The sequence below is a fragment of the Lithobates pipiens genome, unplaced genomic scaffold, assembly GCF_037356315.1.
Source record: "Lithobates pipiens isolate NorthernLeopardFrog02 unplaced genomic scaffold, aLitPip1_a1.2 Scaffold_18, whole genome shotgun sequence".
Taxonomy (NCBI): domain Eukaryota; kingdom Metazoa; phylum Chordata; class Amphibia; order Anura; family Ranidae; genus Lithobates; species Lithobates pipiens.
Window position 1 is genome coordinate 287,437,817 of NW_027507758.1, and position 27,266 is coordinate 287,465,082.

Consider the following 27,266-nt stretch of genomic DNA (forward strand, 5'->3'; position numbering starts at 1 on the left):
GAATACAGTTATAATGCCTAGACCATAATACCACTGTAGATACAATAAAAAATAGATAATGTGGACCCTTTACGCGTTTCGACCCTCTCGGGGGTCTTCTTCAGAAGGTTTTTATCTATTGTAACAAAAGGAAGACAACCATAAATACATATCCATACATGGTGCACTGTACTGTACTAGAAATAATCTGCTGTAAGCAGAATATACACCAAACATTGCATGGTTACATAATTAACAGTCAATTGGTATACATTGCATAGTAGATACCTATATCATTCACGTAGGAGATCCTCTTTAAAAGACAGAAATAAGCTCCGCCATTTCTCCCATATCCTTCACAGATGCGCCAAACTTGTATAGTTGAAATTGGTCGCTATGCTCTACCGAAAAGGGAGAGCAAGGGAACGGAGTTCAGGGGATAAGTAGCTTACAGGGGATCACATCGCTATTGCTACCTCCAATATGAAATAGTGGAGGAGGGTATAGGTATAGGTAGACAGAAGTCGGGAGGGGGACAACCTACAATAAAAACAAAAGAAGATATAAGGATGTATATATGTATATATATATGAAAAATCCCTATTCAGGGGCTGTCCCCCCTGTGTAGGGGGACAGAAAATATACCCACATGTAATATGACGGGTATATAGATATAGAGGTAAGCCATACTACTTGAGTGTAACATGCCATACACGATTAGAGTTTAAGCAGATGATAATAAAAGCTAAAGATCATTGTAAGTGCCCAGTGATGAGTCAGCAACGACAGACAACGCCAGATGACAAAGAAGAAAATAAGTGAAATAAAGACACAGCATGTGCAAAATCTAATAACCCCAGCGTGACTAGTGGTGAAAGTAAGATGGTGAAAAATAAAATAAGAATACACCATGTTCTGGAGTGCAACGTGCCCCAGCGTAACAAAAGTAAGTGTGAAAGAAGGTGGTATATATATACCTGTGGTTAATATCAAGTAAGTGCACGTTATGTAGCAGAGCCCAAAAAGGGGCAATATAATGGGGATAGTAGTTGATTAGAAATAATGAGCTTTACAATCAGAGGTAGAGCATAGCGACCAATTTCAACTATACAAGTTTGGCGCATCTGTGAAGGATATGGGAGAAATGGCGGAGCTTATTTCTGTCTTTTAAAGAGGATCTCCTACGTGAATGATATAGGTATCTACTATGCAATGTATACCAATTGACTGTTAATTATGTAACCATGCAATGTTTGGTGTATATTCTGCTTACAGCAGATTATTTCTAGTACAGTACAGTGCACCATGTATGGATATGTATTTATGGTTGTCTTCCTTTTGTTACAATAGATAAAAACCTTCTGAAGAAGACCCCCGAGAGGGTCGAAACGCGTAAAGGGTCCACATTATCTATTTTTTATTGTATCTACAGTGGTATTATGGTCTAGGCATTATAACTGTATTCTGTTTATCCATGTAATATCATATATTTTTATTCACATAGTGGAGCTCAGTCCCTGACCACTGTGTCACCTGTTCAATCCTCTTTTTTACTAATAAACATTTGTATTATTAGTTTCTTGCCACATGTCAGTATTTATTTCCATATATACATAAACTAGCCTCCACAGGTAATTTACGCTGTTTAAAAAAAAACCACTTTGGGGATACTATTGTTTTTTGTTTTCAACATACCAGGGGTGATCAGCGCCCTCTGACCCTGCATTGGGGTGTTACCGTCCATTTTTTCTATTCATATATTATAAACCTTTCTGAGAAGACTTAGGAAAGTTACATTGCTGACCTCCTTCTGGAAATCTTAGTTTCCAAACTTTTTTGGACAACTGTCATTGACCAAGAACAAATAATTAGATAGGAATGCGAATGTAAATTCAGAACTCCTTATCTACATACTTATTATAGCTCAGTGACTTAATGTCATCGATTTACTGAAGGTAAATAGGCTGATAAAGTGAACATTTCCTTGCTGAACAGCCTACTTTCTACTCAACTAACATTTTCAGAAGGAAAGCCACCCTGCATACCAATGGTTAGTAAACCGCAAGCAGAAGATTGTAACCATCCGATGGGCTGTAGTTTGAAAGTCATTGGCCTAGAGTCTAGGGCAGTGGTTATCAACCTTATGAGGTATAGAGGACACCAGCTGTAGCCCCTGAAATTACTAAATGGTAATAATATCACATAATATTCAGTATATGTAAAGCTACAGAAGACTATCAGAAATTGCAGATATATAAATGTAGATGATCAGCGACTGCAAACATGGTATAGATTTTTTTGGAGACTGGAAACATGCTGCAAAGTTCACTCAAAGACCGGGTCATGCTTTGTGAAAATTCTAAAGATTCCTATCATCAGTGTTCCCACTCTTACTACTGGAGTCTACAAAGGATAAAAAAAAAAAAAAACACGTGGCCCTTGGACTGTAGGTTGGGTACCAGAGGTCTTGGGTGACAGGTTATCAGCAAGCTAAGGATGTGGATGTAGATAATCAGCCATATGTGCTACATAATAATGGGAATTTAACTCAATATGTATGTGTGTGTGTTTGTGTGCATGTACATAGCTGGATTATGAGTAGATGGTTCACTTTACCAGAAAAACAATCATCCTCGACATCTGACACATTTCAAAGTGAGCTAAAGGTGTTCTCTGGTGGGCAGCCTGATTCTTTTTCTCCTTTTGTTAACCCAACCATGTCAGCTCACCTAACAGATGATCCACCCAGAAAATTAGATTGTCCCCTTCCAAATCTGACTTCCAGGATCCAGCTAACACACTGGACTGCTTTTCCTCCTCTCTGCTACAAAATCCACCCTCTTGCTCATCTTCATTAGAAATTGTAGCAGTGGTGGAACACCTTCACTGTGGGCCATGAGCAAAAGCCTTTTCTATGCGTACTATTAAGTTGCCTCTCTCTTTGTGATAAAGGTCTGAGGCGTAAGCTTACCTTAAAGTGAATATTTTTTCAAAGGTAAAATTCACTGCTGAAATACATAAAAGGGGGCTGTTTTGCTTGCCAAGATATATTTATTTGTGCCGAGCCTCTCCTAATATTTGCACAGCTAAAGCTATAGCAATACAGTTTGATCGACTCTGCCTATAGCCAGTATATTAAAATAGCAAGAGAAAACTGGTGTGCTCACCTATTGTTCTCTTCTATCAGGTTTCTTGTCAGCCCATGTGCCTCCTATTGTACAGATTGAAAGACACTGATGTCAAGTCAAAGTCACACATTTACATTAATTGCATTTAAAAATACATTAACAATATACGGGTTAACTGGTTAGCAGTCTAGACCCTTAAAGGTAGTATACTATGATGGTAGCAACCTCCTACCCTTTTGAGTACTAGGGGTGCCAAAAAACTCTGTGCCCATAAGGATCAGCCAATAGTGCTTTGGTGGGGGGCCTAATTTTTTGGAAGGAACCCCCTTATCAAAGTACTTCCACAATATTGAAGAGTATGCAGGCTACTATCAAAATAGCACGGGGGCTGCAGGCTTGCTATGGGAATACCAGCCTATATGGCTTGGTTGTTAAGCTGGTAAATTCTGGGAGTGGAAGATCTATGCTGCTTTTTTTTATGATAAAACTTTATCCATATACCCCCCACCCCCTTTGTGCTGAAACTGTGAAGAAACGTTTTTTTGTTTTTTTTTTTTTTTTGCAAAATGGACAGCTATTGCCTGCAGATTCATCTACAGGGTAAATGCCGCTCTTCACATCTACTGTACAGGTCAAATTTGATGGATATTCACTGGCTGCTGCCTTTGCCTGATGTACATTCATCCTATTGCAAATAAGGTGAATTTTAATGGCTGATTCCTGGTGAATGTCACATAATCTTATTTGAGTAAATGTCAGTAAAAGATTTACTGGTCGAATTGCCCAGTGTATCTATTTATAAGTAAATTGCTTTGAATTACTGATTGAGAACAAGTATGCAGATAAGGGTATTTTACTACTGTGACTTTCCTGATCTGCATACTTGTATGGGGTTATGGACTCTATGGACATAAAGGGGTTGATTTACTAAAAGCAAATAGACTGTGCACTTTGCTCCAGAGCTTAGTAAATGAGGTAACACTTCACTTTGCAAAGAGTACCCAAACCCAGTACACAAATGCTTGCACATGATTGGATGATGGAAGTCAGCAGAGGTTCTGCTCATTTACTAAGCTCTGCAGCAACTGCACTTGCAGAGTCCAAATACACTTTGCAAAGTGCATAGTCTTTTTGCCTTTATTAAATCAACCCCAAAGTGTTACAATGAGTTACAGCTAGAAACGGACATTATCAGATGTGCTTTTCTCACGATAGGTTTACTCTGAACTTTGCACAAATGTGCAAAGAGCATGGAAGCCAGAAAACCACAGGGGTCACTTTGCTAGGCTTCAATAGTTATTTCAACTGTGTTTTTTTTAATTATTATTATATGGTAATTTCCTCATTAAATATTCAATTCACATATTAAATAATGTACAGGTTTTATGCATGCACATTCAACTTTTTAGATTTTTTTATGAAATACTTCAAATAAACTTTTCAAAACTTTTCTCAAAAATAAAAAAAATATGTCCACCTCTACTGGCTTTTTCTATGAAACATGAAGAGGAGGATGTGAGAACATAGAGGTGTTGCTGGAGCAACGGGTCTGATTCAAACATTCCTTTCAAGTTAAAAGAATAAAATAAAACAAAAATAAAACATCAGATCAGTTGCTGTTTCATGGCTTTCGTTTAAGGAATGCTATAAGATAAATCTAAGAGGGAACAAAATGCTTAAATGACAAAACACAGCATTCCAGATTTGTTTGTTTCACAAGGCTACTAATTTAAACACTAAGTTTGTTTTTTAATGTAAAATATTATTTTTTAATAGTACAAGCTTTAAACCAACTAAAGTGACATAATGTAGGGTGTGATGGGTAAGGTATGTCTTTTTGATGATGAAAAAGAGGCGTGTAACAAGATTGATACTCATGGAAGTGTTTGGAACATGAAACATTATTTGGCATTACCGGAAGATTGATAGTTTCATAGTTTGTTAGGTTGAATAAAGACACCAGTCCATCCAGTTCAACCTGAGTGAGTGTCTACAATTGTCCCTATACCTGTACATTGCACACTCACATTGGTCCCTACTAGGGATGAGCCGAACACCCCCCCGTTCGGTTCGCACCAGAACTTTCGAACGGACCCCGCGTTCGAAACGAACGTTAGAACCCCATTGAAGTCTATGGGACTCGAACGTTCGAAATGGAAAGTGCTAATTTTAACGGCTAATATGCAAGATACTATCCTAAAAAGGGTTTGGGGACCTGACTCCTGCCTCAGGGGACATGGGTCAATGCAAAAAAAGGTTTTAAAAACGGCCGTTTTGGCGGGAGCACTGATTTTAATGACGATTAAAGTGAAAAAAAAAAAGTGAAATATTCCTTTAAATATGGTGCCTGGGGGGTGTCTGTAGTATGCCTGTGAAGTGCCACGTGTTTCCCGTGTTTAGAACAGTCCCTGCACAAAATGACATTAAACGGAAATAACACCATTTAAAACTGCTTGCGGTTTTAATGTTATATCTGGTTCCTGCAATATGGTTGAAAATCATTCAGAAAAATGGCATGGGTAGCCCTCCCTGCCCATTACCAGCCTATTTGGGTCTTGTACGCATATTAAGGGGAACCCCGTACCCATATTAAAAAAAGGAAATGTGTGTGGCCCCCAGGCCCTATATACTCAGAACAGCAGTATACAGGCGGTGCAAACAAGACAGGGACTGTGTAGGTTTGTTGTGTTAAGTTGAATCTGTTTGTAATTTTCAACTGGTACATTTTTAAAGTGTAGCTCCAGTCAAAAAATACTATTTTTAAGCTTTTTGGAAAACATAGGGAAGGGTTATCACCCCTGTATAATTTGTTTTGTCGTCCATCTTTTTTCATCTCACTTGCTGCTGTCTGATGTTTGTAAGTTGGATGTTAGTAAGTAGGGGCCTGCCCTATATGCTCTGCAGAAATGGCGGAACAAGGTGTTGGTTTTGCCACAACATTGTAAGCCCTGAAAGTGACTCTTGGTGGGCGCTGGAGCGCCCTGCTGTGAACGATTATATCAAGAATTGTAATTACATGCCATTGTTGAACAGTGGTAGAAAAATTGACCTTTGGTGGTTGTGGTGCTGGTGCCACAACACTATAAGTCCTCACCGTTACTCTCGGTGGGCACAGGAAGGGGCCCTCCTGTGAAATATTATATCAAGAATTGTAATTACATGTCCCTGTTAAACAGGGGCAGAAAAATTGGGCCTTAGGCACTGGTGCTGGTGCCACCACACTCCAATCTCTGCCATATACTCTAGTTTTATTGCAGGAATTAGCCCTGCTGCAAAGCATTGCATCAAAAATTGTAATTAAACGCCCCTGTTAAACAGGGGCAGAAAAATTGGGCTGCTGGCATCACCCAGAACCAAAAATGTTCTTCAAACATATCAGCGGAGGAGGAAGAGGATAGACAATCAACATAACAGGACAGTCACTCAGCATCAGCATAGGCAGTCTTGAAGGGATGTGGTATTTAAAAAAAAATTATTCGGTTACATCAGCTTCAGGTGCTTGGTAGCTGTGGGTGATCCAAGACTGATTCATCTTGATGAAGGTCAGTCGATCAACTGATTCGGTGGACAGGCGCACCCTGTGAGCGGTAACAAAGCCACCAGCAGCACTGAAGGTGCGTTCCGAAAGAACGCTGGATGCAGGACAGGCCAGTAGCTCAATTGCATACTGTGCAAGCTCTGGCCAGTGATCCATCCTCAAGACCCAGTAAGCCAGAGGATTTTCAGTGGGAAAGGTGTCCAAGTCTGACCTTGCCCCTAGGTATTCCTGCACCATGTAAATTAGACGCTGGCGATGGGTGCTGGAACCAATCATACCTTGGGGCTGCGGACTAAAAAATTGTCTGAAAGCATCAGTCAGACGGCCACCTTCTCCACCGCTCCTTCTGACTGATGCCTCAGCAACACGTTGTCCAGGACCAGGAGTTTGTGACCTCCCAGTCTCTGGGAACGCGTTGCACAGAGCTTTCTGCAAGGCCTCCCGGAGATGTCTCATCCTCTGCTCCCTCTGCGATGGCAAGATAAGGTCGGCAACCTTACCCTTGTACCGTGGATCAAGGAGAGTGGCCAGCCAGTAATGGTCCCTCTCCTTGATCCGAAGAATACGAGGATCCTTCCGCAGGCTTTGCAGGATCAGGGAGGCCATGCAGCGTAGGTTAGCTGAGGCATTCGGTCCGGAGTCCTCTGGGTCACTAAGGACAACATGATCCGCAGCTACCTCCTCCCAGCCACGTACAAGTCCACGTGTTTCTTGGGACTGTAAATCATCCCTATAAGACTGCTGCTGCTGATGCTGATGCTGAGTGCCAGCCTCCACCTCCATGCTGACACAATCATCCTCCTCCTCCTCTTCCTCCTCCTCACCCTCTTCCTGTGTGATGGGTGGCACAGCAGGAACACTGTCTGGATAAAGGGGGCCTTGAGAGGCAAGGAAGTCCTCCTCTTCCTGCCTCTGTTCTGCCTCAAGTGCCCTGTCCATGATTCCACGCAGCGTATGCTCCAAGAGGTGGACAAGAGGTACAGTGTCACTGATGCATGCACTGTCACTGCTCACCATCCTTGTGGCCTCCTCAAACGGTGACAGGACAGTGCATGCATCCCTGATCATGCCCCGCTGGCGTGGTGAGAAAAAACCAAGCTCCCCTGACCCTGTCCTGGTCCCGTAGTCGCACAGGTACTCATTGATGGCCCTCTGCTGCGTGTGCAGCCGCTGCAGCATGGCCAATGTTGAGTTCCATCTGGTGGGCATGTCACATATAAGGCGGTTCTTGGGCAGGTTCAACTCCTTTTGGAGCTCAGCCAGCCGAGCACAGGCATTAAATGATCGGCGGAAATGCACACAGACTTTCCTGGCCTGCTTCAGGACATCATGTAAGCCGGGGTACCTGCCCAAGAACCACTGCACCACCAGGTTAAGGACGTGAGCTACACAGGGCACATGGGTCAGTTGTCCCTGTCGGAGGGCGGAGAGGAGGTTGGTGCCATTGTCGCAAACCACCATTCCTGGCTTAAGCTGGCGTGGCGTCAACCACCTCTCGGCCTGCCCCTGCAGAGCTGACAAAACATCCGCCCCAGTGTGGCTCCTGTCCCCCAAACAAACCAGCGCAAGCACGGCATGGCATCGTTTTGCCTGCGTACTTGCGTAGCCCCTGGAACGCCTACGGAGCACCGCTGGTTCTGAGGACAGAGCACTGGAAGAGGCCATGGAGGAAGAAGAAGAGGAGGGGGTGGAGGAGAGAGGTGTGTCACAACCAATAGTAGCATTTTGGAGACGTGGTGCCGGAACAACCTCCAACACTACTGCACCTTGTCCTGCATCCTTCCCAGCAGCCAGAAGAGTGACCCAATGGGCCGTGAAAGACAGGTAACGTCCCTGTCCATGCCTGCTGGACCATGAGTCAGCGGTAATATGCACCTTACCTCTGACCGCCCTGTCCAGCGAGGCAAGGACATTGCCTTCCACATGCCGGTAGAGAGCCGGAATCGCCTTCCGTGAGAAAAAGTGGCGTTTGGGGACCTGCCACTGAGGAACCGCACATTATACAAACTCACGGAAGGGGGCCGAGTCTACCAACTGAAAAGGCAGCAGTTGAAGTGCTAGCAATTTAGCCAAGCTAGCATTCAACCGCTGGGCATGTGGATGGCTGGGAGTAAACTTCTTCTGCCGGTCCAGCAGCTGGGGCAGGGACATTTGCCTGCTATAATCGGATGTGGATGTACCACTAGCAGAGTTCCCGGAAGCACTTGGCTGTGACACACCTAATTCTACACCTTCATTCCTCTCAGAGCAGGTTTCAGAGAGGACTGAAGGTCTAGTGGGGTTGGAGATGCCAGCTGATGAGGAGCAAGGAGAGGTCCGCTTTGTTCTTTGGTGTGGGTCTTTGAGGTACGCTTGCCAACGAGCTGCATGGCAGGTCAACATATGTCTGGTCAAGCATGTGGTGCCCAAGCGGCTGATGTTTTGGCCACGTGAGATACGCTTGAGACATATGTTGCAAATAGCAGCGGTGCGATCTGATGCACTTGTCTCAAAAAAGGCCCACACCAAAGAACTTTTAGAATAACGCGCAGAGGAAGCGCTCTGCGCAGGCGGAGCTCTGCGGTGTGATTCAGTTGGTGTGCTGCCCCTAAGCTGACCCCCAGAGGGCATCCTGCCTCGTTGGACATGTGCCTCCTCCTCCTCCACCTCCTCCCTCCTTCCAGGCACCCACGTGGAGTCAGTGCCCTCATCATCCCCTCCCTCTTCATCGCTGTAGCAAACCTGGCAGTATGCTGCAGCTTGTGGAACATGACTGCCAGATTGCTGTCCTTCTTGAGCATCCCCTCTCTCTGCGCTCACGCTACTGCCTTCCTCTAGCTGAGTGTCATCATCAGAGCCCACCAAACACTGGGTATCCTCCTGGAGCATGTACCCAACACTGTGCTCAAAGAGTTCAGGAGACTCCTCAGGAGGACGTGGTGGGTCTAGGGAAGGAGTCACTGATGATGACATTGAGAGGAGGGAAGACGATATGTTGGCAGCTGCTTTGCTACTACCCTGAGACTGGGTGAGAGAGGATGAGGAGGATGAAGAGGGCTTGGTCATCCACTCTACCAAGTCGTTGGCATGTTGCGGTTCAACATGTCCAGCTGCAGAAAAGAAGGACAAGCATGTCCCATGGCCACGTGCTGATGACAATGCACCGCGTCCACGACCAGCACTGTTGTCTCTAGACACAGAGCCTGCTTGCCCTCTTTTATCGGCTCGCGCCTGTCTGCCTCTCCTTGCTGGCCTTCCAGACATGGTAATGGCCTGAAGGGAGTTGGGTAAAACAGTAGTTGGGTAGTTTATATTGTGCTGGAGGCACACAACACCCACTAACTCCTGCAGATGCCTTTTTTATAGAACAGCAGAGATAAAGGGGTATATACAGATGTATACTGTGCTGTGCTGGAAGCACACACAACTTCCAATAACTCCTGCAGATGACAATTGGGCCCAAATAGAGAACAGCTATGTAGGTGGATTATAGCGGTATGTACTGGGTACAGAGCACGCAGACAGCACGCACTATCTCCTAACACTACTGACTGCAAGCTCTATTATTAAAGATGGACCACTAGCTATATAGGTGAGGTGAATATCACGGTGTATACTGCGTTCAGGGCACGCAGACAATAACCAGAAAACAGCAGAGATAAAGGGGTATATACAGATGTATACTGTGCTGTGCTGTGCTAGAAGCACACACAACTTCCAATAACTCCTGCAGATGACAATTGGGCCCAAATAGAGAACAGCTATGTAGGTGGATTATAGCGGTATGTACTGGGTACAGAGCACGCAGACAGCACGCACTATCTCCTAACACTACTGACTGCAAGCTCTATTATCAAAGATAGATCACTAGCTATATAGGTGAGGTGAATATAGTGGTGTATACTGCGGTCAGGGCACAGACAGTAACCACTACACAAGAGCAAGATAGGTAATCAGCCAAAAACGATTGGTGTGTAACTGTGTTGAAGGTACACAGAACACCCACTGCTTCAGATGCCAACACACTACACGAGGCCGCCTCAAAGGCGGCCTTATATAGTGTGGGGCGTGCACTACACAGCCTGAGCTATGATTGGCCACAGGCAGGAGGCCCGTGGCCAATCATGGCTCTCCTCGCTGCTGTCGCTGCGATTGGCCAAGCATGCGGGGTCACAGTGCATGCTTGGCCAATCATGAGCCAGCAATGCACTGCGCCATCGCAGTGCATTGTGGGCCACACGAATTTTGCCGCGAACGGCCCAAACGTTCGGAATTCGGCGAACGCCCGAACGACCAATGTTCGAGTCGAACGTACGTTCGACTCGAAAACGAAGCTCATCCCTAGTCCCTACCCTCAAGGAGCCCACAATCCAATCCATTCATATACTAGGGCCAATTTTGGACAGAAGCCAATTAACCTACCTGCATGTCTTTGGATTGTGGGAGGAAGCCGGAGTACCCAGAGGAAACCCACGCAGGCAAAGGGAGAACATGCAAACTCCAGGCAGGTAGTGTCATGGTTGGGATTTGAACCAGCGGAGAGTGCAAAACCTGGTGCAGCTGTGCATGGCAGCCAATCAGCTTCTTACTTCAGCTTGTTCAATTAAGCTTTGACAAAAAAACTGAAAGCCGATTGGCTTCTATGCGGACACCAGATTGTGCACTCTCCAGTTTTAATAAATAAACCCAGCAGAGGTTGTAAGCCAGTCAACAGTATAAAATTCAAACATGCTTGGGACAAACATACTGTAGATCTATACTAAAAAAAAAGCTTAACCACTTCAGGCCCAGACGATTTTACCCCCTTCCTTACCAGAGCACTTTTTGCGATTCGGCACTGCGTTGCTTTAACTGACAATTGTGCGGTCATACGACGATGTACCCAAACAAAATTGACGTAATTTTTTTCCCACAAATAGAGCTTTCTTTTGGTGGTATTTGATCACCTCTGCGGTTTTAATTTTTTGCGCTATAAACAAAAGAAGAGCAACAATTTTGAAAAAAAAAACCACAATATTTTTTACTTTTTGCTATAATAAATATCCCATTTAAAAAATCAGTTTAGGCTGATATGTATTCTTCTACAAATTTTTGGTAAAAAAAAAAAAAATCGCAATAAGCGTATATTGATTGGTTTGCGCAAAAGTTATAGCGTCTACAAAATAGGGGATAGATTTATGGTATTATTTTTTTTTACTAGTAATGGCGGCGATCTGCGATTTTTTTCGTGACTGCGACATTGTGACATACATGTATCGGACACTTTTAACTCATTTTTGGAACCATTCACATTTACACAGCGATCAGTGCTATAAAATTCCACTGATTACTGTGTAAATGTGACTGGCTGGGAAGGGGTTAACACCAGGGGGCGCTGCAGGGGTTAATATGTTCCCTATGGGAGTGATTATAACTGTGGGGGAGGGGACTCACAAGGGGAGGAGACCGATCGGTGTTCCTCTGTACTGGGAACACACTATCGGTCCCCTCTCCTCTGACAAGATGTGGATCTGTGTGTTTATATACACAGATCCGCGGTCCTGCTGTGTTCCCGGGCAATCGCGGGTGCCCGGCGGACATCACGGCCGCCGGGCACGCGCACCGGGTCCCGAGCGACGCCGCGGGCGCGCACGCCCCCTAGGCGGCCTGGAATGGGAGGACTTCATATAACGCCCTACCAGGATGGGAGATCTCATCTGCGGGTGTCATATGACTATGGGTGGGTAGGGAAGTGGTTAAACAAAAACAAAAAAACAACACTTTTTTCTCCAGTGAAACGTCTACATTTCTTTTCTTTTCTAAAGGACTGAACAGATGGATAGTGCTTTTAAAGCATCATTAAACATTCTAAAATGTCTAATGTCTGATTAGGATATTGAAGGCTTAGATAAAAAGTTGTAACCTCTTTCAGTGGACTGTTAATAAAGAATAAGATGACCAGATGCACAAGTGCTAGCTTGTATTTAAGGTGGAGTGATATTGGATGAGTAACCTGTTGGTTTATCACATCAAGTGCCTCCTTTTTTTTTCTACTCTTTTTCTCTTCATTAGTATATAATACTAATCTATGCACTATTACTGCACAGTGGAACCTTGGTTCACGAGCAACGCGGTTAACGAGAAGTTTTGAAATACGAGCAACTTTTTTTTTTAATCCTGACTCGATTTGCAGAAACTAGCAGAATTCTAGCTAATAGGGTGTGCAGTACCCCATTTGGCCAGAGGTGCGGGGGCGCCGGTGACACGCGAAGGACTTCAGAGGCATTCGAAAAAAAACTCAGAGTCACTCAGAAATACTCAGAAACACTCAGAAATACCCTATTCCCAAGTTTTTTCCGAGCCTTTCCAAGGCTTTCCGAGATCAGCCGAGCTGTCCTTGAGTATTTACAAGGCTCTCTGGTGCCCCCGCCACCTCTGGCCATATGCGGTATTGTATGCAATAGAAGTCAATGCGGAACAAATTATCTTAGTTTCCATTGACTTCTATGGGGAAATTCGCTTTGATATGCAAGTGCTTTGGATTACAAGCAATCTCGTGGAACACATTATGCTCATAATCCAAGGCTCTACTGTATATAGCATTTGTTTTAGCCACACTAGATATATAATATTTTCCTGTGTTTGAGGTTAAGAATGGATCTAGTCATTTTAAAAATTACATGTATTTCAAGAAGACACTGTTTGATATGAGTAAATTTGTATGTATATTGTTGAATTATTTTGTATACAAAAATATAATTGGGTCATGCAGTGACTCTTTTCCTTTTTTTTTTATACTGTATCCCACTGTTATGGAAATTTAAATAAAATTTGATTAGGTAAAAAAAAAAGTGCTTCCACAGTACTGGCCTGAGTTCCAACCTCCTTTGTGTGTTCTAACACTTAATAATACATTTTATATAATTGGTATATGATTCAAAATTGAGAGTGGGGTTCCTCTTAATGACCAAAGTTGACATTAATTATAAGTTGACTATTGAATTAAGATTCAAATGTAGGCTCTTATAGGCCAAATAGTTAATGCAAACTGGTTCAAGATCTTTCTGTGTGATGAAGCATGTTTTCTTGGATGTTGCAGAAGCATATGTTTAAATGTTTTATGGCCATGGGCATTTTAGGGAAAGATAATGGAAGGTGCTATACCATCCTTGATACGTTTTTCTGTTTGTTTTAATTTGCTGACAAACTATATTAACAATTTTAATCTCTGTAAATTAACAATATACTGCTGTGCTGCCATATTTTATCAGCACTCTTCTGATAAAGAAGAGCTTTCACTCATGTTTATTAGTAAACTTCCTTACTTTTCCATCATAGGTCAAATGGTCTAGACTCAATTTCACAAAACATTGGGTATTTCTCCTTTGGGATTTCCACGACTGAATTCCCAAATCTAACTTCACACCTTCCGAGGAAGGATATAGTGGATTTGATATATTGGATAGAGTGGGATAGGATTAAAATCCGCTGTTATGCCCCATACACACGGTTGGAAATTCCGACGGAAAAAGTCAGATCGGATTATGTTGTCCAAAAATCCGATCGTGTGTGGGCTCTATCAGACTTTTTCCGTCAGAATTTCTGACGGAAAAAGCTTAAGAGCTGGATCTAAAATTTTCTGACAACAAAATCCGATCAGACTTTTTCTGATCGTGTGTAGAGAATTCCGATGGACAAAGTGCCACGCATGCTCAGAATAAATTACGAGACAAAAGCTATTCGCTACTGGTGTCTTTATGGTCCTGTCGTACGTGATTTACGTCACCTCGTTCTGAACAATCGGATTTTCTGACAACTTTGTGCGACCGTGTGTATGCAACACAAGTTTTGGCCAAAACCATCGGAAAAAATCCAACTGATTTTGTGGTCGGAATGTCTGACCATGTGTAAAGAGCATACGTTTATTTTTTACTCTGTTTCACTTCCTGTCCTGTGGATGCAACAGGAATTGAGAGGGAAGATTTATTGGAAGGATTTGACTTAACCTCCTGTCGGGAGATCATGAGGATTCTCTTCAAAAAGGACATAGATCCCCGTACGGGCCACCAAAAAAACAAAAAAAAAAGGACAGAGACAAAGACAAAGATAGAATTTCTGACAGTGTTTTTATTGATATTTGTGCTATGTTGTTCTGGTGATAACCACACCACTCATTCTTTGTATGGGTGACACGTGGAGCAGAAAATGAGGGAAAATCTCTACAATGGAGGTTACAGACAGAAATAAAACTTGAAAAAGATTTAGGTTCTCTTGCACTCTACCCAAAACCAAAACGAAATATTGTAGATGTGTTAAAAAACTAGATCCAATAGTAACATTGAGATTGCTGGGAGAAACCAATGAACATGCTGAAAGGAAAACAGGTGCTCCAAGAATGTTCCCAGGCAGACTTCAGGGGGATGAGAGCATTAGGTGGTACTGGTATCGGCAGCAGGTAATGTTTTAATTTGACATTTTAGTTTAGGCAGTTGCAGTTTCAGTTGTTAATTCACCCTGTCTTTAGTGGCCAAAATACAAATGTAAACTGTAAAGTCAATATAATTAAATTACAATAAAATCTGCACTATTTTAATAACTAGAAATATGTGCTCACTAAAAATACCAGCCCTTAAAGCCTTTGAGAGACATAAGAAGCTATTATGTATTTTAAAATGGCATCTGCCAAAAATGAGATATCCCTCAGGGGGTTGGATGATCCTTTAGGATAATATTCCTTTATCTATCCAAGGTGAATTGTATATTATATATAATCTAACTGTATTTTATTTGACTAAATATACCCGATATACAAAGTATTTCTTACAACATATTTAAAATGAATTTGTTTACATTAGGGCCATATATGGGTTATTTGTACATAGATATAATTATTTGCAAAATGCAACCCTTTGTTCAGGATTATATGTGACCTGTTTACAGTGACTCAAGACTTTGTAGGAATTTTTTTTCCTGAATCAGATGAAGGTGGTCTTGTGCACATGAGCAGAGACACAAAACAGGAATTTAGAGCAGCGGGGAGCAATTTAAGTATGTTTGTCGTTTAGAGCTTTCTGCTGCGAATATCGTTTAATCAGTTTGGGAATGCAGATTACAATAATTTTCTAGTCCTACCCTCAGCAGGTGTCATGCCATCAGCGTGCAGACAGTGGAGAGGTTCAAACTCATTTTAGATGCAAACGGAACATTTAAAGGGGCTACATAATTTTGAAAGATAAATATTTAGTTAGATTTTTATTGCCAAGTAAAGATTAAAGTGCCTCAGTCTAATGTATTAAGTAACTAGGAGAGAGTATTGCAACAGCCATTTCATGTATGCATAACAGCGCATAAATGAAAACATTAATAGACCAAGTAAAAATGACATCTATTTTAGAGATTTATTATTATTATTCAGGATTTATATAGCGCCAACAATTTACGCAGCGCTTTACAATATAAAAGGGAAACAATACAGTTGCAATACAATAAAATAGGGAAGAAGAGCTTATTAGAGCCTACAATCTAATAATGGCTATTCATAATTTATATGCTTGTATTCGCATATCAATCCTTTAGATTGATATAGTAAATATCAATAAATATTGCTTAGAAGTAAAAATTTTTGTGGCAGAACTTGCTCTTTAAAACATATGGTTTCACAATTTTGTAATTATTTCAGCTGTCAATATACAGTACATTGTGCTATCATGCATTGTTTAACAAATCTGTGTTTGCTCATGTATCTTTGATCCACAGTAATGCAGGCCATACATGGATCGAATTCTGAACTAACTCTCTTTAAAAAATCTGATGTTTTGTGCTTTTTGTGCTCCGATGGTGCCACCATTGAGTTCAAAATTCTACCAAGCCTTTAATTTCACCTCATGTTGCTACAGAAAAGAATTTTTGTGGCCTGGTATCTTCTTTTCTTTCCAGGTCACAGCTCATTTCTTTTTCAATCATATTTCTTACACGATTCTCCCATCATTGATTAGAAATGTGTTTGTTTTTCAAAAAATTTCCAAATGTTAAAATTCGATAGCCGCACAAAAATCGGCCATTGCTGCGGCCCACTAATGGTGCGAAATGTGAACGATAATTCTTAGTTACGATTTTCAAATGAAAATTCTTTCAGAATTCGACCAGGTCCAATACTCCTACTTGACCTTCCCATATGTTACCGGCTGTTTCTAGACTGTTATCCTGCATTATGTTACCCTCATATTTAGCTGTCATGAGGGGTGGTTCCTCACCCTCTTCCTCCTTCCATGCACGACCTAGCTAATCATCTGGAATTAACTATGACTCCCTCTATAGTGTTAAATTACAATCTCTACATGTTTATTACCTTTGCTTTTGCTGCATTCTTTATATTGTTGTGGGCTGCGCCCCTACAAAGTTGGTGCACTATTGTGCACATGCTTTTTCACCCCTCCCCTTTGGGGTTCTTCTGTAAAAGTTACTATGTTCAGACGTTACTTTTTTATTTTCTGTGCCAATAAAATATTTGAACAAGGAAAAAAAAAGAAGAAAACGCTAGTGATCTGGCATTCATACTAATCCCATTTCAGAAGGAAGTTAGCAATGACAAGCCACAATTTCACCCATGATAAGCAGACACGGATCAAAGATCAGATAACAGTTGGGTGTGCAGACACGGTTTTACCACTAAAAGATCTTTTTATTTTTATTTTTTTTATGATTATTGTAAGAATAATGCCCTGTACACATGGTCGGATTTTCTGACAACAAATGTTGGATGTGAACTTGTTGGCTGAAGCGTATGTATGCTCTATCGAACATATGTTGTCTGACTTTCCGCCAACAAATGTTGGCTAGTGGGTTCTCAAATTTTTCTCCAACAAAACTTTGTTGTTGGAATTTCCGATTGTGTGTACACAAGTCTGAAGCATAAAAGTTCACGCATGCTTGGAATCAAGCAGAAGGAGCCACACTGGCTATTGAACTTCCTAACTTCCTTTTTCTCAGCTACATCGTACGTCTTGTACGTCACCAAGTTCCCACGTTCGTAATTGTTGGCCAACATTTGTGTGACCGTGTGTATGCAAGACAAGTTGGAGCCAACAACCTTCAAACAAAATTCCACAGTTTTGTTGTTGGAAAGTCTGATCGCATGTACAGGGCATTACAGTCATTATGGTCATGCTTGAAATGTAAAAACAAGTTTAAAACAAGTAATTATGATATACCTTCTTATATTGTATACTAAGCTTTAAAACACACTAAAACGTACCTATGCTCAGATAATGGCTATTTAAATATTTGCCTATACCTAACAAACTGTAAAAAAGCTATAAAATAAGCCATCCTGTGAAGCTGCTAGTACTGTAAAAATCACAACAAAGACTCAATCCCTCATTCACCTCTGTAGCTATAGGCATTGCAGAGAAATCCATCTTTAGAGTTCACAATATAAATCTTAGCTCTTTTCTTGTTACTTCCTATTGCACCAAAATCTCAGCAACTTGCCAGCCTTTTAATCCAAACAAACAGAAATTGCTTCTAAGCTATTAGAAGCTAACTAAAAAGAATGTATTGCTGTGCACCATGGCGCATTGACATGTGTTTTAATACAAAAGTTGACGTGTTTTAATGCATTTTCATTGATTTCATTGGAGAATACATTGTGCTAAATGCAAATATTAGAATCCAGACTTAACAGCTTGCCCCCCGCCCACAGTAGCTGTACTGCAAGCCAGTGGCAGCTCCAGGCTGGGCGATGTACCTATACATCGTGGACTCTCGTCCAGGTTCAGGGCGCATGCATGCACCCCCTGCCAACCTGTGCTGTGTTTGGACAGCTTGAGTTCGGCAACTGCTTTCAGCCAATGATTTTGGCTGAAATCAGCTGATCAGCTGTGGCTAATCGCACACAGAGTTCTGTGTTTACAAAAACACAGAACTCTATGTACAGTGAACAGCAATCTGACTGTTTCTTTCTGCTTTGCAATGAGAAAAACAGATAGGTAGTAAAGTAAAAGCAGCCCATATTATAGAAATGACACATTGCAAGGCACACAGTTAACCCTTTAATTGCCCCTAGATGTTAACCCATTCCCAACCAGTGTCATTACTACAATTACAGTGTACAGTATTAGCACTGATCACTCTATTAGTGTCACTATTGATGTCAGTGTCAGTAAGTCAATAAATTTACCTCCAAGACAGCATCAGCTTGCACCAGATTGACCGCCACACTATCACAGTCCCACTATAAGTCGCTGATCTCTGCCATTTCCAGTATAGTGTCATACTGTAGCTCCATAAATTCCAGTATATACACCATAGTTTGTAGATGCAACAATGTTCGCACAGACCAATTAATATACACTTATTGGAATTTTTTTAACCAAAGATACGTAAAAGAATACATTTGGCCTAGATTTATGAAGTAATTAGATTTTTATTTATTTATTTATTTTTTTATTTTCATTGGATAGGTTTTATAACAGAAGGTACAAAATATCATTGTTTTTTTAATACATTTTTCAGTCTTTATTCGCTTATACAGCCAAAAGGAAATCTCTATTTGTGTGAAAAAAATGATAACAGTGTACAGTATTTGCCTACAGTGTTGCATGACGGCGCTATTGCTAGTTAAATTAGTACAGTGCTAAATAGTAAGTATGCTCTGGTCATGAAAAAGGCGAAGTTCAGGTGGTTACAATTCTTTTACTGCTTGTATAGAATAAATGAATACTTCAATGTGCATTAGTTGGGTCTAAGTCTCATCTTAGTCTCTAACTTACAAGGTTCTTATTCTCTTCACTCCCATAAATCGAGCAGGGGTGAGCAAAAGGAAGGTAAGTCTAAGCAGCTGCATGTACTGATATTACAGTGAACCCACTCTGCATGGGCAAAGCATGGGTTCACTTTAACTATGGCTGGGTTCACAATGGTGCGACACAGAAAACCCTGCGAATCCAGTGTGGATTCCTGCATCACACCTGAATCGCAGACGGTTCACACTGACAATGTGTGTCAATGCAAAGTTAATGACACGCTGATGTCCATTTGCAGATCGTAGTGTGAGCTGTGGAATTGTATAGGAATCGGATTGCATGGGTGTGAACACCTATGCGATCTGATTCCCGTGGCGATGACCAAAGGGTCCTGTACCATTTTGGTCTGAATGCAATGCAAATTCAGCCATACAAACTGTTTGGCTGAATTTGCATCGCACAGAACATTGCATGTGATCTGCACAGCAATGCGGTGCCAATCACATGCAATGTCTGTGTTTGCACCACTGTGAACCCAGCCTAACAGGGGAAACATGATACTTACCTAATTTGTTACTTGAATTTTTGCATGTCCTTTTATAGTAATAGGCAATTTGGGTGTTTTGTCTTGAGAAGCAGAAAATTATTTCAGAAGCATTTCTAGAAAACAACAAATATTGTTTGTCTAATGCATGTTTAGACTGATTGAAATGAAACTCAGTACAAGATATAGGATATCAAAACAGCAGGCTAAAATAATCTCTAATAGCAGTTTACTTGCAATGTCTTTCTGAATGCATCATTTAGCAGATAAGATTCTGCTTTTCACCATTTTGCTTGTGTGAATTATGGGGTCAGGTAGCTGTAGCAATGTGATTTTATCCAGCATTGGTCAGCCCATCCATACGGCTGAGTGCAAATCAACTGTTTATGGCTGTTTACATTTTTCCCACTAAAGTTCAAATAATATATTACTAATTTAACAAAAATTACTTTTTTCTTTGTCCTACCTGGACTACAGTGTACTGCAGTGTTCATTTAAAGGATAAAAGTACTTCCCTCTAATAAGCAAACTTTTGTTGGTAAACTTTACGTATATGCCCTACAAAATTATTTTGATTCAATGAGGCTGTGGCTGGAACCAGTACCGGTACGTAGTTTTTCTCGTTTGCCCTACTCACTAATATATATATATATATATATTTGTATATATATATATATATATATATATATATATATATATATATATAGTCGTGGCCCTATGACCGAGACAAATATGGATCACACGCAACAAGACTTACAACATAACATAAACCTGAGGTGTGCCTTGGTCATCTGATCGGTATGCCAAGTAAAGGGGGCATACCCAAGATAAGTAATGGATTATTGTGGAGGAGACTGTGCTGAAAAGTGCCCAAAAAAAGAGGATGGGAAGCAGGGTATTGCACACTGGAACGACAAGGAACAAAAGCGAATGGTTGTATAAATACCCCCCGGGTTCCTCCCATAAATTCAGGCCACCATACTGGCCTTCTTATATATATATATATATATATATATATATATATATATATATAGTATTGCAACAAAAGCCGTGTTTTCTATTTTAACAAGTGAAAGGCACCACACCCAAAAAGTTAAATAAAAATGTATATAATATATATATATATATATATATGGGTGTGGTATCTTTCACTTGTTTAAATAGAAAATGTAGCTCCAACTAAGTCCATTATGGAGGACAGCCAACTGGTGCCTTTGAGTAAATAGTGGAAGGACCCATGATGTCGCTAGACATGTGTAGGGCTGTAAAAAAAAAACTGATTTGAAGGGGGCTTCTAGGGGAGAGGAAAAGTAGGGGGGTAGAAGATAGACTGGAGCAGAACTTTAGAATAAAACTGCAGTCGAGACCTCCATTGAATCCAGTTATGTGTTTCATGTATTAGTAAAGAGTCCTAAAACATCTTTCTGCTGGCCTCCTGTAACCCCCTGCATGGCAAATTGGGGGAGAAGGGGCAGCACTGTAAACATTTCAGTCTCTACTGCATTGTACTGTGATGTCAGTCTTAGCCCTTGTAGACATGGTCGGACATTCCGACAACCAAATCCGTCGGATTTTGTCCGAAACTGTTGCATACACACGGTCGGACAAAGTTGTCTCAAAATCCGATCGTTCAGAACGTGATGACGTTATTTCGTTACGACGGGACTACGTTCACGCTAGTAGCCAATAGCTTTGGTGTAGGAATTTGATCTGAGCATGCGTGGCACTTTGTCTGATTGGAATTCTCTACACATGATCGGAGTATGTCTAATCGGAGCATTTTGTCAGAAAATTTTACCAACAAGTTGGAAAAATTGGTCCGTCGGATACTCCAACGGAAACAGTCCGATGGAGACCACACACAGTCGGAATATCCGACAAAACGGTCCGATCGGACACATTCCATCTGAATCTCTGACCGTGTGTACAAGGGCTAAGACAGGGAACCTGCTGATAGAAAGAAAACGGAGAGGGATGATCTCATACATGAGCATACTTCTGCTTAATTTGGAAGGTCAGGGACCATGCCGTGTAGTCTAGCAAGGTTGCCTCAATTACAAGACTGACTGAGCAGAATTGTTTTATTTTTTTTATTTTTATTTTTTTAGGTAAGAAAATTCATGCATTTATATTTCAACTGTAAAGTTAGCTGATTGCCTTCTGTTTCACTTTAAAGATGATGTCTGACATGCTGATCATTTCTTTGACACAGTGTCTGAACATCTTCAGTCCACCTGATTAGGTTATCCAGACATGAATTCTAATTAATTTAAGTAATGACAGTATATTATTTGAAACTAAAATAGTATCTCTGTAATTATAGGATGTACATCTAATTCTCACCACTTGATGAAAACTGGAAATTGCAAATGTCTGAATGATAAACCTATCTGATCATATTAATGTAGACTGGGGAGGGAGAACAAACTGCAGACTAAATGCAGCAAAGTTAATGAGGCTTTCAATGATAGCTTTGTAATAATATATTTACAGTCACTCATAATAAATCTTGTGTATTAGATTCAATTGTAACTGTCAAAGATCAATAATTAGTTTTAGTCTAATGAATATCTTTATTTGTGACTAGAATTGTATCCAATATAAAGTATGAAAATAAATTAAGTAAAAAAATAAGTTTGTGATAGAATTTATTTCCAGAAGCTAGCAACACAACAGATAACGTTAATATCTGTGATCTGCCAGATATGTAATACATTTCATTCCTCTTTACTTCATGTACTTCCTTTATGTCATGGTGTTTAACACCAGCAAGTACAAAAATATCTACAGGCAATTTTCTTCCCTCTAACTAAACCTATTTATATGTTTATTTTATTTTTTTACTTACCTTAGAAAGCCTTGAAAAATTGCATTGATGTGTTCACAGTGGCATGGGTGCCCCACCAAGGACTTACATTTTCAGCCTTTCATGCACCCCCCTAGAGTCAGCAGCATGGGCTCTGAGACTAGTGGACATTATTGGCAGGTTTCTGCTGCCAGAAATACTCACTATTAATGCATAGAGAGTCATGATGGCACGTCCAGCAGTCAAGATAATTACGGGTGGTGTGGCCATGACTGTCTCTTAAAAAGTAGTTGGGTGACAGTGGGGCTTTTCCAAGCAGTAAGTGTGCTGGTGCTGATTAACTTAAAATTTCATAGAGCCACAGGGGGAAGAAAGTTGTGTAGTGAGAGCAAAACTTCAGCTTTCTACTATATGTACATTGTACCCAGTGTCGGGAGTCTCGGGACAAGGTCATTCGGTGCCCAGGGCATGGATGGTAAACTGTACCACCCCCTCCCCCCCAGCAGGGGTAAAGAAAGAGTCAGTGTGTTTTCAAATCAAGAAAAAACACGCTGCCTGGGAGGTCACTGAACAGAGTCCCAGTCCCTTCCTCCAAAAGAGAGATTACTCCAAAAGCAACAGGATTAGTGGGATGTCCCACACGCCCAGGCCAGATCTACGTACACACGTACATTAGGAGAGCATCAATAATCAAGTTAGACCCCTTTCACACTGAGGCAGTTTTCAGGCGTTTTAGTGCTAAAAATAGCGCCTGTGAAGTGCCTGAAAACTTGCCTCTCATGCCTCCCTGAGTGCCTCACACTGGGGTGGTGCGCTTGCGGATGGGAAAAAAAGTGCTACAAGCAGAATCTTTGGGGTGGTTTGGGAGCGCTGTATACACAGCTCCTCCACCGCCCCTACCCATTGAAATGAAAGGGCAGTGCTTCGGAAGCGCCTGAAAAGCGCTCCGGAAGTGCAGCAACATGGGCGCTTTTAACCCCTTCTTGGGGGTTAAAATCACCATGCTAGTGGCCGAAAAGCACTGCCTGAACAACGGTAAAGCGCCGCTAAAACTAGCAGCACTTTACTGCTAATGGTCCCCCCGCCCCAGTGTGAAAGAAGCATTATTATAAAAAATAGACACCTTGCCATGCTGCATATTACACATATAAAATAGCATTGGTCATTAACCTCCCCTCCCCCAATCCAGCCATTTATTAATCTGCTGCTGTGTTTACTAATCTGCTTACTTTAATAGACGAGGACAGACAGTCCTTAGCACATAGTTAGTAAGGTTGAATAAAGACACCAGTCCATCCTGATTGAGTGTGGGTGCATGTCTACAATTGTTCCTATCCCTGTACATTGCACACTCAGATCTGTCCCTACCCTCAAGGGGCCCACAATCCAAGGTCCCCATTCATATACTAGGGCCAATTTTGGACAGAAGCCAATTAACCTACCAGCATGTATTTGGAGTGTGGGAGGAAACCCAAGCAGGCACAAGGTGAACATGTAAACTCCAGGCAGGTAGTGTCGTGGTTGGGATTCAAACCAGTGAACCTTTTTACTGCTAGGTGAAAGTGCTACCCACTACACAACTGTGCCACCCAAAGCCTGTCTTTTCTAGCTTCCAGCTAGAATGTTCAGCCAGGCCCCTTGGTCGCAGCACCGCCACAGCTCTCTGCACTCCTCTGAGTCTTTCCTCCCTGCCTACGGCTGCGAGCGACGTCACGCCACCTGCCGGGACTATGTGGCTTCCCCATAGGGGGAGTGAACAGTGAAGCTGACAGGAAAGGGAGGTAAAAACAGGACTTGTTGTGCCAGATGCAGGAGCGCACTCGGCACACATAGACAATTTTTCGGGTACAGAGGCTAGTGTGCATAGCGACACAGGTGTGAAGCACACTGCCATCACACTTCACCTGCGCCCTCCCTCCTATAGCAAATTGTACCGCCCAGGGCATCTGCCCTTTCCGCCCTGCCTTATACCGGCTTTGATTGTACCTTTATTAATGCTCAATGCAATAAAATGGGGGAGCTAGACTGGCATTTTAAAAAGAGCAAGGCATATCACTGAACGGGTTTAAATTTTTTTTTTAATTGTTCAAGTCTTAGCAATCTAGAAATGGTCATTTTGCTTTCTAGAATAAACATGGCAGTGTTCTTCACCTTTACTACTGAGAGCCGACTGCCTGGAATATATTAGTCTATTGTAGCTGCGTTTTTGCAACATGTTTTCTGATGCATTTTGGGTTTTTTCATGCACATTGTTGATGCAGTTTTAAATGCATGTGCAAGTGTTGATGTTGCTAGGAGAAAGTGTCTGTTGTCATGCAGGAATATCCACAAAAAATGAATACACGTGTTTTTCATGCGTTTTTGTTGTGATTTCATTAAAGTCTAAGGAGCCAAAAAAGCATTGTGCTGTGTGTAAAAAAAGCTCTGCACTTTTCCAAAAAAATGCATTGCAGGCAACTGCATAGATGTGAATAGGAAATAAGGTCAATTGTAGTGTGCTTCTGTGGGTCTGCAAAGGCACTACAAAGGCATAGATATGAACCTAGCCTTATGCATAGTATACTGTACAATGCACTTGCATGTTTTGTGGAAAATATCCAGTGATGTAAGGTTTTTATATTGTACTATTCTAGCTATTCTTTTCATTGCCTCTGGCTTGGCAGGATTCCAGGCATGTGTAACACCCCCTCCATTCTTGCCCTAACAGTTATAGGAGGAAACCAGCTAAGGAGTCTGGCAACTCATGCTGACCCAGGTGGCCTTATTATGTTAGAAAATAAGAGGCGCATGGCACCGTGGCTGTATCTCTGTCTATAAACACTCCCCTACAACTGTCATCAGTATGTCTAACCATTTATTCAATTTGTTCTATAATATATCAAGTTTTGGGAAATTAAATGACCATTCACAGGTCAAAATAAACCATTTTATCACATCTGCTTTACTTAATTGAAAGTGACAGTTACCAAAACAAGGAAAATTATCAATTTAATATACACTGATCAACCATAACATTATGACCACTGACAGGTAAAATCAATAACATTGATTATCTTGTTACAATGACATCTGAAAGTGAGTGGGATATTTTAGGCACCATGTAAAAATATTGTCCCTATTTTGAAAGCAGTAAAAAAACTGGCAAGTGTAAGGATTTGAGTGATTTTGACAAGAGCAAATTGGTAAAGGCTGCAGCTCTGGTGGGATGTTCCTGTCTGCACAGTCAAGGCTCATTGATGGACATTATGGATGAGCTCGGTGTTCGAGTCGAAGGCATATTCGACTCGAACATGGGCCGTTCCTCCGTTCGGCAAAATCAGAACTTTGTGGACCGTTCGCACCATATTCATGTGGTGCGAAAGGTCCACAATGCACTACGCCATTGCAGTGCATTGCTGGCTCATGATTGGCCAAGCATGCGGGGTCACAGTGCATGCTTGGCCAATCACAGCGCTGGCAGCGAGGAGAGCCATAATTGGCCACTGGCAGGATGCCTGTGGCCAATTATAGCTCAGGGGGTTTAGTATACACCCCACACTATATAAGGCCGCCAGCGCAGTGGCCTTGTGTAGTGTGTTGCGGCGTTCAGGGAGAGATCAGGATAGGCAGGGACAGTGTGTTCTTTTCTTGTGAACCTAGCACTGTTAAAGTGGGTGTTGTGTGCCTCCAGCACAGTATACACCTGAAGCTACCCTTTATTGCTGGTGTTCTGTAATACAGGCATCTGCAGGAGTTAAAGTGGGTGGTGTGTGCCTCCAGCACAGTATACACCTGAAGATACCCCTTATTGCTGGTGTTCTGTAATACAGGCATCTGCAGCAGTTAAATTGGGTGTTGTGTGTCTCCAGCACAATATATACCTGCAGCTAGCCCTTATTGCTGTTGTTCTGTAATATAGGCATCTGCAGCAGTTAAATTGGGTGTTGTGTGCCTCCAGCACAATATACACCTGAAGCTACCCTTTATTACTGGTGTTCTGTAATATAGGCATCTGCAGCAGTTAAAGTGGGTGTTGTGTGCCTCCAGCACAGTATACACCTGAAGATACCCCTTTTTGCTGGTGTTCTTGATTGAACAATTCTTGATATAATATTTCCCAGCAGGGCCCGTTCCTGCGCCTACCGAGAGTAACTGTGAGGACTTATAGTGTTGTGGCACCAGCACCACCACCACCACAACCACCAAAGGCCCAATTTTTCTACCACTGTTCAACAATGGCATATAATTACAATTCTTAATATAATCATTCACAGCAGGGGGCTCCAGCTCCCACCAATAGTCACTTTGAGGGCTTACAGTGTTGTGGCAACACCAACACCTTAGGCCCACATTTCTGCAGAGCATATAGGGCAGGCCCCTACTTTTAAACATCCAACTTACAAACGTCTCCTACTTCCTACGGAAGGAGACAACAGGGAAGTGAGATAAAAAAAGACGGACGGCCCAAAAAATTATACAGGGGTGATAACCCTTCCCTTTGTTTTCCAAAAAGCTTAAAAATAGATTTTTGGACTGGAGCTACACTTAAAAAATGTACCAGTTCAAAATTACAGATTCTACTTAACACAAC

At 41.8% G+C, this 27,266-nt stretch overlaps 1 protein-coding gene across 3 annotated transcripts in view; it reads left to right on the forward strand.

Annotated features, from left to right (window-relative positions):
- The window catches only part of HS3ST5 (heparan sulfate-glucosamine 3-sulfotransferase 5), a 445,057-nt gene that overhangs the window by 212,813 nt on the left and 204,978 nt on the right, over positions 1 to 27,266 (forward strand). The window lies entirely within an intron of this gene.